The 11,722-nt window shown below is 40.7% G+C and overlaps 1 long non-coding RNA gene and 1 other non-coding gene across 2 annotated transcripts; both read left to right on the top strand.

Annotated features, from left to right (window-relative positions):
• The first annotated feature begins 395 nt into the window (after positions 1–395).
• On the top strand, positions 396–885 carry LOC131218469 (uncharacterized). The gene is made up of 2 exons (XR_009157755.1): positions 396–483; positions 636–885. It is a non-coding gene; the product is annotated as an uncharacterized LOC131218469 (long non-coding RNA).
• Positions 886–11,615: 10,730 nt separating this feature from the next.
• On the top strand, positions 11,616–11,722 carry LOC131219788 (small nucleolar RNA R71). Its single transcript, XR_009158432.1, has one exon. It is a non-coding gene; the product is annotated as a small nucleolar RNA R71 (small nucleolar RNA).

Here is an 11,722-nt window from a genome sequence, read left to right as displayed (position 1 = left end):
AAAGTGTAATGATGTAAAATCATGCTCTCCACAAAGAAACACAATATACATGTGTACATGGTGATAATGGTGGGTGTCTATCAGCTTGTGTTTTAGTCCTTGTTCTGAATGATTGTCCAGACTCCAGTCAACAAAAACAACCCAGAAATTCAAAATTCGAACATGGTGTGCGCATGGATTTACAGCTGAATCAACCCTTATGATTTTTTTATTAATCTAAATCATCCATGTTTCATATTAAGAAGCTTTTGTCCATATGCCTTACTCAATATTACTAAGAAAAGGCACTGAAGGAAGAGACCTATAGAAGTTAAATAAGTCTAATTCATTGCAGTTATCTGTATTATGTGTTCGATGTATGTTTCCTTCTGAAGGTCTGGCCTTTTGGTATGTGGCAGATTATTAGCAAAGGGTTTATTGGAATATAACAACGACTGGAAGGCAATCCAACAACGGTTTCTTCCTTGCAAATCCAAGGATCAAGTTAGTTCTTTTCTTGCACATGTATACTATTATGTATAATGCTACTTCAAATGTTGCTGCTGCAGTTCCTTTTTGGAAGCATTTTTGGTGCTTATTATTCCAAGTGTCTTATCCTACTTCGAATTTTTGGTGTGTTTCTTGGTGTGTTTCAGGGCTGTGATTGCTAGGATATTGTATCATACTAGACTAGAACGAACTCCGTCGACATTTGCATATGTCATGTCCAAGTTATTTCCATCAATGACCTTCTTGTTGGCTATCATCTTCAGGTATTACCCACTCATCTCAGCATTTTAAGTTACGATTTGTTTTGATTCATATAACATATCAAATTTTGGCACTTTCCAAAGGATCATGTAGACTTTGTAATAAGTAGAGTAGCATTGGTTTCTATTTTTGGGACATGGGTTTTCAAGTTTGCTGGATTGATGGTCTTCATCCAAGTACTTGCGTCCATTTCATGTTATACAGGAAAAAACGAAAAATGAACTTACGAAACTACGTCAACGCCTTGGTTTTAGGTAACTTAGTGTCTTTTTCTAAGACTAAATCATTCATCTCTTAGTGAAATTAGTTCTTGTCAGTATACAAGAGACATTAGTATTATAATTTCTATCAGGGCACGTACTACAATGGCAAGAAATACCATTTTTATTTAAAAAAAATTTAATAGAAGATATAGATACGGCTATTAACCGTAGCCCTTGTTATTTGGAAACCATGCTGTTTCTAATTTTAGCCTATTGCCAAGGCTCTGGTTCTAGTTTTAGCTACCAATATAATCCGTAGCTATATGTATGTTTGAGTAACGGAAGGTATGGCTACGAATTTAATCCGTAGCCATATGAAACAAATGGCTACAACACTAACTGCTACAGACATACTACGGACTATAACTGTAGCTATATGTATATAGCTACCGCTTTTATCCGTAGCCTTTGCCCATTTTTCTGATAGTGATCTTTTATTTTGTACATGATCTAGCCAGCACAAACCTGATGAAAATAGGTTTTCTTATATGTAACAAGTCATTTAAGGTAGATTGTTTTATACCTAAAGGGGTTTAAGGCTATGATTATCAAGACACCTCACTTTTACCTGTGTTTTCAAACCTTACTGCTTCAAGTCTTCGAGTTTTTGGTCTTCAATATCTTCCAATAGAGGCTTGACCGAGTCAGGACACCCTAGCTTACATCATTAACAAAACCGAGGTACTAACAGGTAAGGTCATCCTCACAATCCTTCCAAAATGAGAGATCTTCCCAGAGACATTTAGAGCTCTCATGACAATTACGAATATTCGAAGATCAAACCAATATATATGCAGATGAGAACTAATGTATTGGGTCTTGATCCAAATTCAATGAGACTAGTTCCACCACTTCCACGGATATTCAAGGTCATGATAGGGGGGGATATAAACACAATTTGTGACCCAACCGGATCCAATGAGACAGAGCTCTAAAGGTTCATGGATCATCCACACTGGCAAGAGATCTGAAAATGATTTCTAATATATGGAGGTCTCCCTTAAGAATAGAATATAAAAAGTCGTGATTGTGAAGAATCTTGATCCAACAAGGAAATCCAGTGAGGGTTTTGCCGCCTCTAAAAGCTATAAAAGATTAATGCGGTGAGGGCCTCCCGGCCGACACTAAAGACGTTTATCTTCATAATCTTTATCTTTATCTTTATCTTTTATCTTAGCATAGCCTAGCCTAGTCTTAGATTAGATCACAATTGTCTAGTGCAATCGCTACAGTATGCTTAGAAATAGGATAAATATCCACAACCTTCATTTGTCGAATTCCGATTAACCGAGTCCTGACTTGAAAAATCAAATACTCTATTCACATCCTACTCACCATTCGCATGGATCGTTTGGCCACACGGACGGTTTAGATATTTATCTCTTCTTCTTCTTCTTCTTCTTCTTCTTTAAGTGTTATTTGTTACTCTATCAATTATAATGAACATTAATTCATAAATAAATAAAAATTAACATTGTTTTTAGCCTATTTTATTTTAGTTTGTTCATTTTCGTTCCATCGAGAAATATAATTTTGGCTACAATTACCAGTGAAAGAATAAGTCCTTTAGACACAAGACAAAAAAAAAAAAAAAATCCATCCAGAATGATAAACTTCTACCTTTCTACAAATCGCCCAATCACTGAGGGGGCATTTGGCCGACGGTATTAGATGGAATGGATGTGCATTTGGTCCCATACAAATTTCATCTAACGTTTGGGGAGAATGAGAAAGGTTGGGATTGGGTTAAATGGAATTGCATTTAATTCCTCTTGAATTATGAGCACTGTAACATTGCTTCCCACCCTGCCATTTGAAATTGTTTGAAATAGTTCGTTGATAACAACAAGTTTTGTAAGTCCGGCCATGATGCATGGGTTATATTCACACTGTCCACCTATTTTTCAAGATCATTTTAGAGTATGGGCCCAAAAACCAGGCAGATCCAAAGCTCAAGTGGACCTCACCATAGAAAGCAGTAGGGATTGAACGCCTACCATTGAAAACTTCCTGGGGCCTACTAAAGTTTTGGCTCAATCTGATATTTGTATTTTCCCTTCATTTAAGTTTGTTTGACCTTATGAACAGATTGGATCACAAATAAACATCACGGTGGACCTAGGAAGATTTCAACGGTGGGCGTCATTGTCCCCACTTCTTTCTGTGCTGTGGTCCAAGTAAGTTTTGGATCTGCCTCATTTGCAAAACAGATGGACGGTACGAATATAGCACATATATGTTATTTTCAGTGATTCTAAATGTTGATTGGTATATCCATTCAATCGTCAACAAACTAACGAGGGAATGCCACCATGACACAATCAGACCATGTGTTCACTCCCCAGGTATAGGGTTGTGATGTAGTAATAAACTCGGTAAGACCGAGGTCGAATCCACTGAGACTGATACCTGTACGTTACCTGAAACCAAGTAGAAATAGAACTAGACTAAGATATGATCTAAAGCAAATAGAATTTCAGAAATAATTGTGGAATAATTATCTAAAACTTTAAACAATCCAAGGAAGAAAACTAGGGATTCAGAGGATCCACTTGTAGAGATCAGGGAGATCTTATGCCTGCTTCAGAAATCATGGAAATTAACTAGACTTCCTTTGATATAGTTTTCAAGGGGTGAAAGGTATATGAATTAGAATGGATTCCATCACCAAACCATGCCCAAGAGACAAAGTCAATAACAGAATTAAACTAATTACCAACCAATCAGCTGATTATGAAGGTTATGAAGGGTACCGACATCCAACCATGCCCAGGAGACGATGGCGAACAACAGGGCTTCCTGATATCATAATCAAAATAAGGAACAAGAAATACTCAAAGCCATTGCAAACCCATTGTAATTTTAGTCACAACAGGCCATTAAAAACTAACAATACTTCCATAATAAAATTAAATATAAAAAAATCCCCTTAATCTAAACAAAAGGCACACGCATACAATCTCCTATCATTCTACAAGCTTCACTTCTTAGCCCTAGCTAAGAGGTTTTAGCCTGACATGGATGGACTAAACAAAACAAATGATAATAGAGAAAAGAAAGAAAAGAACGAGAAGGGAAAAAAAACAGCTTAAAAAACTTCACATCCTCCTTTCCTGTCTTCTCTATTTCTTCTCTGTTTCTTCTCTCAAACCCAACCTCTTGCTCACGTCCACCTGCCTCCAGCCACACAGCTTCCCTCCTTCTTTTCTTCCTCGTTTTCCTCCTGCCCATCAACCCAAACCGAGACCTCTCCTTTTATCTTTCTTCTCACCTCCCTGCTGTGGAGTCCTGGCAGGACTCGGCTGCAGAAGCTGGAGACTCCTGTATGTAGAGCAGGAGGTCCGTGCGAAAGGCCGTAGTCCGCGGACGAGTTGGTTGCGGAGACGTCTTCACGCACAGCAGCCAAACTCGGAGTCTTCTCCTCTTCTTCTTCTTTGCTTTCCTTCCAAAAGGACAACGTCCTCTGGGAGCTTTCTGGCCCACCTACATGATGAACGGTTCAGATCAGCTGTCCGACCGCGCCCAAGGGCGTACAATCCGCCGTAAAAACCGGACGGCTTCCGATTGCGAAAACAGGGTAGCGTCATTGACGCTGTGACGATGGTGGGCCCCATTTCACTGTCTTTTTGAAAAATCCGAGCCGTCCACTGCGTTCTACTCGAAAAATCAGGTGGGAAGCACTACTTTTGGATTAAATTCCATGTGACCCACGTTATCTTTCAAGTCACCGTTAATCATCCGTTTTAACAGCTGAAATCCACTCTCCATTATCTTCCGAGATTACGCCACCTAGGCGATGTTCACGCCCACCCTCTTGATACAATGGACGGTTCGGATCATCACTCCAGGTGTCGAGTGGGCCCCACTGAGGAGGACCGGCGGACGACAGCGAAAACGCTGTTGCGTTTTTGAAGAGGACGCGGGTCAGCGGTGGCTGACCCTTTTGTAGGAATTCGGTGCACCACAGGAGTGCACCGTCTATGCACTCGCATGCTCCTTATGGGGTCCATCATGATGTATATATGAAATCCGCTCCGTCCATCCATTCTGTCACATCATTTAGACCGTGGAGACCGGAGATGAAGCAGATCCAAACAGCAGGTGGGCCCAGAATCATGATTCCGAGGGATGATCTATCCATTAGGCCACTTCCACCAGGATACAACGGCCAAAATTCTGCATGTACGGTTAATTTATGTTCTTCAGGTCGTGTATGAAATTTCGGGACAAACGGGTGGTGAGAAACCTATGATCTTGTATTCTGGCTGACTTTCGGGCCACTTGAGCTTCAGTTTCTCGATTTTTTCCGGATCTCGGCTGTGTAAAATCATCGATCCCAATCCCTAGGAGTCCGTCCCCTGCTTTTGTGACATCGGAGTGCCGAATCCACGCTTTTAATGCCCAATTTCAGTTTAAGCTCCTGATTGCATCCTGCAACAAAACATAATTAAAACCGGGCGTTAAACAGAGTCATGCTCATAAATCCAGGTAATAAATGGGGTCTGATATGCAATATTTGACCCTCAACACAACCCCCAACCAGCATTTTGCTAGTCCCGAACAAAGTATGCGAAAAATAAGTTGAGAGTTACAGAACAATTTCTATAAGAAAATAAAAACTCGAATGATTTTTGAAAAACAATCCAGATCCTAGAATTCTATGATTCATGAATGTTGGCATTACTTTCTCCTGAAATCAAGCTCACAGTAAACTTCATAGTCAAGTTCAAATATTAATCCCTTAATTAGAACAATTCCAAACACTGAATTCCATGGATGTATAGTCTAATCTCGACTTATCAACATTAAGATTCACCTCTCTATTTAAGGATATTATTGGTAAAAATAAGAGGAATCACGATAACCCAACTTGGCTTACACCTATCTTTGTATTCTTTTAATTTAAATTTTTTTTTTTTTTGATTTTTTCATTAGAAGTAACGCCAAGAAGAGGGATCAGATCCTCACCTATAAGGAGCAAACCTAAGGTAAAAACTGTACACCCAACTTTTTCACATATCATTCATGGGGAATTGAATCCTCACCTATAGGGAGCAAACCTATGGTAAAGACTGTTTGCCCAATCCATTCGATTTCTCAAGTTAGTTCCTTTCATGTTTAGTGATTACCAAGTTAATCCTTTAATATCGAACTGAAACCTTAATATGGAAGCGAGATGTGTCCTGCGCATTCATGACTCAATCAATGTTTACAAATTCTAATAATGGATTAACAATTCAAACTTAGCTGTGAAATTTAATAGATAACTGAATTCAAGAGTCATGAAGTACCAACATCATGCATCTATGGCCTGTCAAAATCACTTTGACTTCATCAGAAATCCTGAAAAATTAAAAATTTTCACAACTTTTGCTCAAGACCAAGAAAACGCTGATTAGGAAACCTAATCTCCCACCCCCAACTAAAAATCTACATTGTCCTCAATGTAAAAGAAATAAGCATGCAATGCACATGGGACAAAGTAAGTAAATGAGAAGTGATGGGAAGATAATACCTGAAAGAATCAAGAGGCTTTCCAAAGATATTGACGTAAGAGCGAGTCAGTACAAGAGGGGAACCAACAAAACTAAAATAAAAATAACAAAAATGAAATCCTACTTACACCACTTTCGCAGGTACTCTCGATTGCATTTAGCGTATGCAACAAGCCTTTAAACCCCTAGGTTACCCCTAGTGGACGAGTTGTAGTCTCGTGAGGGTTTGCAGCAATGTTACCCACAAACATTGAACTAACTAATGATAAAAAAGAAATGAAATGAAGAGCTGGGTTGCCTCCCAGGAGCGCTAAGTTTACCGTCTTCAGCCAGACAAATAAAGCAACTACCCTAGTCCTAAGAAAACAGGAAACTTACCTATACCTCCATCAGACTAGGAGATTAATCCTGGTAAACAGGATCAGTCAGAGGCATGGACATGTCCTCTGAATCAAATTTCTCGACAAATGGTTTCAATCGATGTCCATTGACTTTAAACTCCTTGCCATTGTCGGGATCTCTTATCTCAACGGCCCCATGCGGAAAAACAGTAACAACAATGTAAGGGCCGGTCCAACGAGATCGAAGCTTACCCGGAAAGAAATGTAATCGAGAATTGTACAAAAGGACCTTCTGACCAGGCGTGAATGATTTTCGCAAAATGTGTTGGTCATGAAATGCTTTCATCTTGTTCTTGTAAATTCTCGAATTATCGTACGCATCATTCCGGATTTCTTCAAGTTCATTCAATTGAAGTTTGCGTAGCGAGCCAGCGTTGTCCAGATTGAAATTAAGATTTTTGATCGCCCAGTACGCTTTATGTTCCAGCTCCACAGGCAAGTGACAAGCCTTCCCATAGACAAGTCTAAAGGGAGACATTCCAATAGGAGTTTTAAATGCAGTACGGTATGCCCATAAGGCATCGGTCAATCGGATTGACCAATCCTTACGATCTGGGTTAACCGTTTTCTCCAGAATGTGTTTGATCTCCCTATTGGAAATCTCAGCTTGTCCACTTGTCTGAGGATGGTATGGGGTGCTCACCTTATGAGAGATACCATATTTCTTCATTAAGTTCTCAAATGGTTTATTACAGAAGTGTGAGCCCCCATCACTAATGATGGCTCGAGGCGTTCCGAATCGAGAAAGGATGTTTTCTTTTAGGAATTTAATGACCGTGCGATGGTCATTCTTTCGACACGGAATCGCTTCGACCCATTTAGTGACATAATCCACGGCGAGCAAAATATACTGATTTCCCAAACGATTGGGGAATGGTCCCATGAAATCGATGCCCCAAAGAATCAAATGCTTCAATGATAAGAATGGGATTCAAAGGCATCATATTTCGACGGACAATGCTCCCAATTTTCGACAACGCTCACAAGCTTTGCAAAACTCATGAGTGTCCCTAAACATAGTGGGCCATAAAAGCCACATGCAGAATCTTGGCCGTGGTCTTTTAGCAGAAAAGTGACCACCACAGCCTGAGAGTGACAGAAGGAGATACGCTCTGATGCTCATCGCCTGGTACACATCTCCTTAGAATTTGGTCCGGGCAATATTTAAATAAATAAGGATCATCCCAGAAAAAGTTGCGCACCTCGGTGAAAAATTTCTTCTTATCTTGCGCAGTCCAATGTGTTAGTATAGAACCTGTGATAAGAAAATTAGCAATATTAGCGAACCAAGGTGAATGGGAGACTCTAAACAATTGTTCCTCAGGGAACATGTCATTGATATGGGTTGTCTCAAGGGAATCGAGGTATTAAGGCGAGAAAGGTGATCGGCCACTACGTTCTCTACTCCCTTTTTATCTTTAATTTCCAAGTCAAATTCTTGGAGTAGAAGGATCCATCTTATCAGGCGGGGCTTAGAATTATTCTTAGAAAGAAGATACTTGAATGCCGCATGATCTGTGTACATAATGATCTTGGATCCGATCAGTAGGACCTAAATTTGTCCAAGGCGAACACTACGGCTAAGAGTTCCTTTTCCGTAGTCGAGTAGTTCACTTGAGCAGGATTTAGAGTCCTACTTGCGTAGTGAATGACGTAGGGCTTCTTGTCTTTTCTCTGGCCTAGGACCGCCCCAAGAGCATAATCAGAAGCGTCGCACATAAGCTCAAAAGGAAGGTTCCAATCGGGTGGCTGCATGATAGGTGCAGTGGTTAATGTGCCTTTAAGCTTGGTGAAAGCTTCCTGGCATTGCTCAGTCCACTCGTACGGAACATCCTTTTGAAGAAGATTACATAATGGACGAGAGAGGAGACTAAAGTCCTTTATGAATCGCCTGTAAAATCCTGCGTGTCCTAAGAAGGATCGCACGTCTCTGATGTTCTTGGGTGGAGGTAGGTTAGAGATAAGATCGATTTTTGCCTTATCTACCTCGATTCCTTTGGACGAGATGATATGTCCAAGGACAATTCCTTTCTGAACCATGAAATGGCACTTCTCCCAATTAAGTACATTGTTCTTTTCTTCACATCTTTTCAACAGCACACATTTAAGACTTTCCAAGCACTTGATGAAAGGACCGTAAACAGAGAAATCATCCATGAAAACCTCTAGATATTGCCCTACCATATCAGAAAAGATACTAAGCATACATCGCTGAAAGGTGGCAGGGGCATTACATAGTCCGAATGGCATCCTTCGGTAAGCAAAGGTGCCGTAGGGACATGTAAATGTGGTCTTTTCCTGGTCTTCAGGGGCTATCTCTATCTGGTTATAGCTCGAATACCCGTCAAAAAAACTGTAATAGGAATGACCAGCTAACCTTTCCAGGATCTGATCAATAAATGGTTAAGGGAAGTGGTCTTTCCTCGTGACGGTATTCAACTTCCTGTAGTCAATGCACATTCTCCAACCAGTAGTGACTCTAGTTGGCACGAGTTCATTATTAGCATTGGCTACGATGGTGATTCCGGACTTCTTAGGGACCACTTGAGTTGGACTCACCCATTGACTATCAGATATAGGGTATATAATACCCACATCCAATAGTTTAAGAACCTCGGCCTTAACCACTTCCTTCATGTTGGGATTTAGTCTACGTTGTGGTTGCCGAGCGGTTTTTGCATTATCCTCAAGGTATATGTGATGAGTACAAATCGAGGAATCGATTCCTTTGAGGTCCGCTATCGTCCATCCCAGTGCTCCTTTATGCTCAATGAGAGTAGATATAAGCATACTCTCCTGTTCTTTCTCCAGGTGGGCAGAGATCACCACCGGGTATGTCTCATCTTGACCCAAATATGCATATTTCAAATCAGAGGGCAAAGGTTTTAGGTCAAGCTTCGGCGGCTTGAGGTTAGACGGTAGAGGCACTACATCAGTTTGTGGTAATTCTTCAAATTGTGGCCTCCATCGGTTAACTTCAAGTACCGGCGCAGTATCAAGCAAGGCGCACGTCTCCCTAATCATGTCATTATCAAAATCATGGGAGTGGGCCAGGCACGTCTCTAGATGGTCGGAGGATAAGGTCAGAGGTGTCATATCTTCCACGAAAGAGTCAATCATGTTAATGTCGTGGAAATCGTCATCATCCTCTGAGTTGCTGCCGTTATTGAAAAAAATGTTTGACTCCAATGTCAAATTTCCAAAAGACATAGTCATGATACCATTCCTGCAATTGATAATTGCATTTGACGTGGCAAGGAATGGGCGACCAAGAATGACAGGAACGAGTGCTCATGTTATTGATGGGTTCAGTGTCCAGGATGATAAAGTCTACAGGGTAGTAAAATCTATCAACTTGGACCAACACATCCTCAATTATCCCTCTTGGTACACGAACAGAGCGATCAGCAAGTTGTAGTGTGGTTAGGGTGGGTTTTAATTCACCCAAACCTAACTGTTTATATACCGAGTAGGGAATCAAATTGACGCTCGCTCCTAAGTCAAGAAGTGCGTGATCAATTCGATGGTTCCCGATCACACATGATATGGTTGGGCTACCGGAATCCTTGAATTTCTGCGGCACGTCTTACTTCAGGATGGCACTCACTTTCTCAGTCAAGAAGATTTTCTTTTGAATAATTTTCCGTCGCTTGGTCGTGCATAAGTCTTTTAGGAATTTGGCATATGAAGGTATCTGTTTAACGACATCAAGCAGAGGAATGTTGACTTTCACCTGTTTCAACACCTCTAGGATATCCTGAGAGTTAGAGAGAGGTTTTGGTGAAACCAATAGTTGGGGGAATGGAGCAACTGGCTTCTCTAGAAGTTCCGGTTCTACTTTTTGTGAGGCATCACCGGATCCATCATTGTTGTCCTCTTCTGGTTCTTGAGGCTTTTCGGGCCTAACCGGAAGAGTTTTATCGATAATCTTACTACTCCTAAGAGTGGTGATGGATTTAGCATGCCCCATCTGATTTGAAGAGCTAGGATCATTACTCTCGTACTGCGGTTTAGGATTGGGGAGAGGTTGTGCAGGAAGCATCCCCTTTTCTATAACCGTCATACGAGAATCTATCTTTTGCATAAAATCTGTAATTCCTCGCATTGCTTGAGCCAGCTCTTGTATGGGATTTTGAACCGGTTCCTCTTGAGGTTTCACTTGATTTGGATTTTGATTAAAGAAACCTGGAGGAGTCGCCGTTTGTCCATTCCTCCAACTAAAGTTTGGATGATTTTTCCAGCCAGGATTGTATGTGTTGGAGTTAGGTCCAGTAAAAGGTCTTTGATAGTTATTTACGGCATTGGCTTGTTCATTCAACACTCCTCGAAAGGCAGGTATTGTAGGACAGTTTTCAGTTGTGTGAATGTTGCAATCACAGATGCCGCAAACAATTTCATTGACCTTATCCTTCTTTCCTTCCATAGCCTCAACTTTCCTTATGAGCGTAGTCACTTTACACTTGAGATCATCCTCTTCTTTCAAGAGATATAATCCACCTTTCTCCTTTAATTGAGTCGGCCTAGACGTGGTGTTCGACTTTGGGTAATAGTCCCAAGATTGTGTTTTTTCAGCCAAACTATCGAGGTAGTCCCATACCTCGTCGATATCTTTATTAATGAACTCTCCATTACACATTGTCTCGACCATTTGGCGCATGGAAGATGTCAGTCCATCATAGAAAAAATTTGTAATGCGCCACGTTTCAAATCCGTGTTGTGGGCATGAACTGACCAAATCTTTGAACCTTTCCTAACATTGAAAGAATGTTTCATCTTCCTTTTGGGCAAAGTTCATGATCGCTTTTCTGAGGGT

The sequence above is a fragment of the Magnolia sinica genome, chromosome 11 (assembly GCF_029962835.1).
Source record: "Magnolia sinica isolate HGM2019 chromosome 11, MsV1, whole genome shotgun sequence".
NCBI classification, from domain to species: Eukaryota; Viridiplantae; Streptophyta; class Magnoliopsida; order Magnoliales; family Magnoliaceae; genus Magnolia; species Magnolia sinica.
The sequence above is the reverse complement of the archived record's forward strand: the minus strand, read 5'-3'. Positions and strand labels throughout refer to the sequence as shown.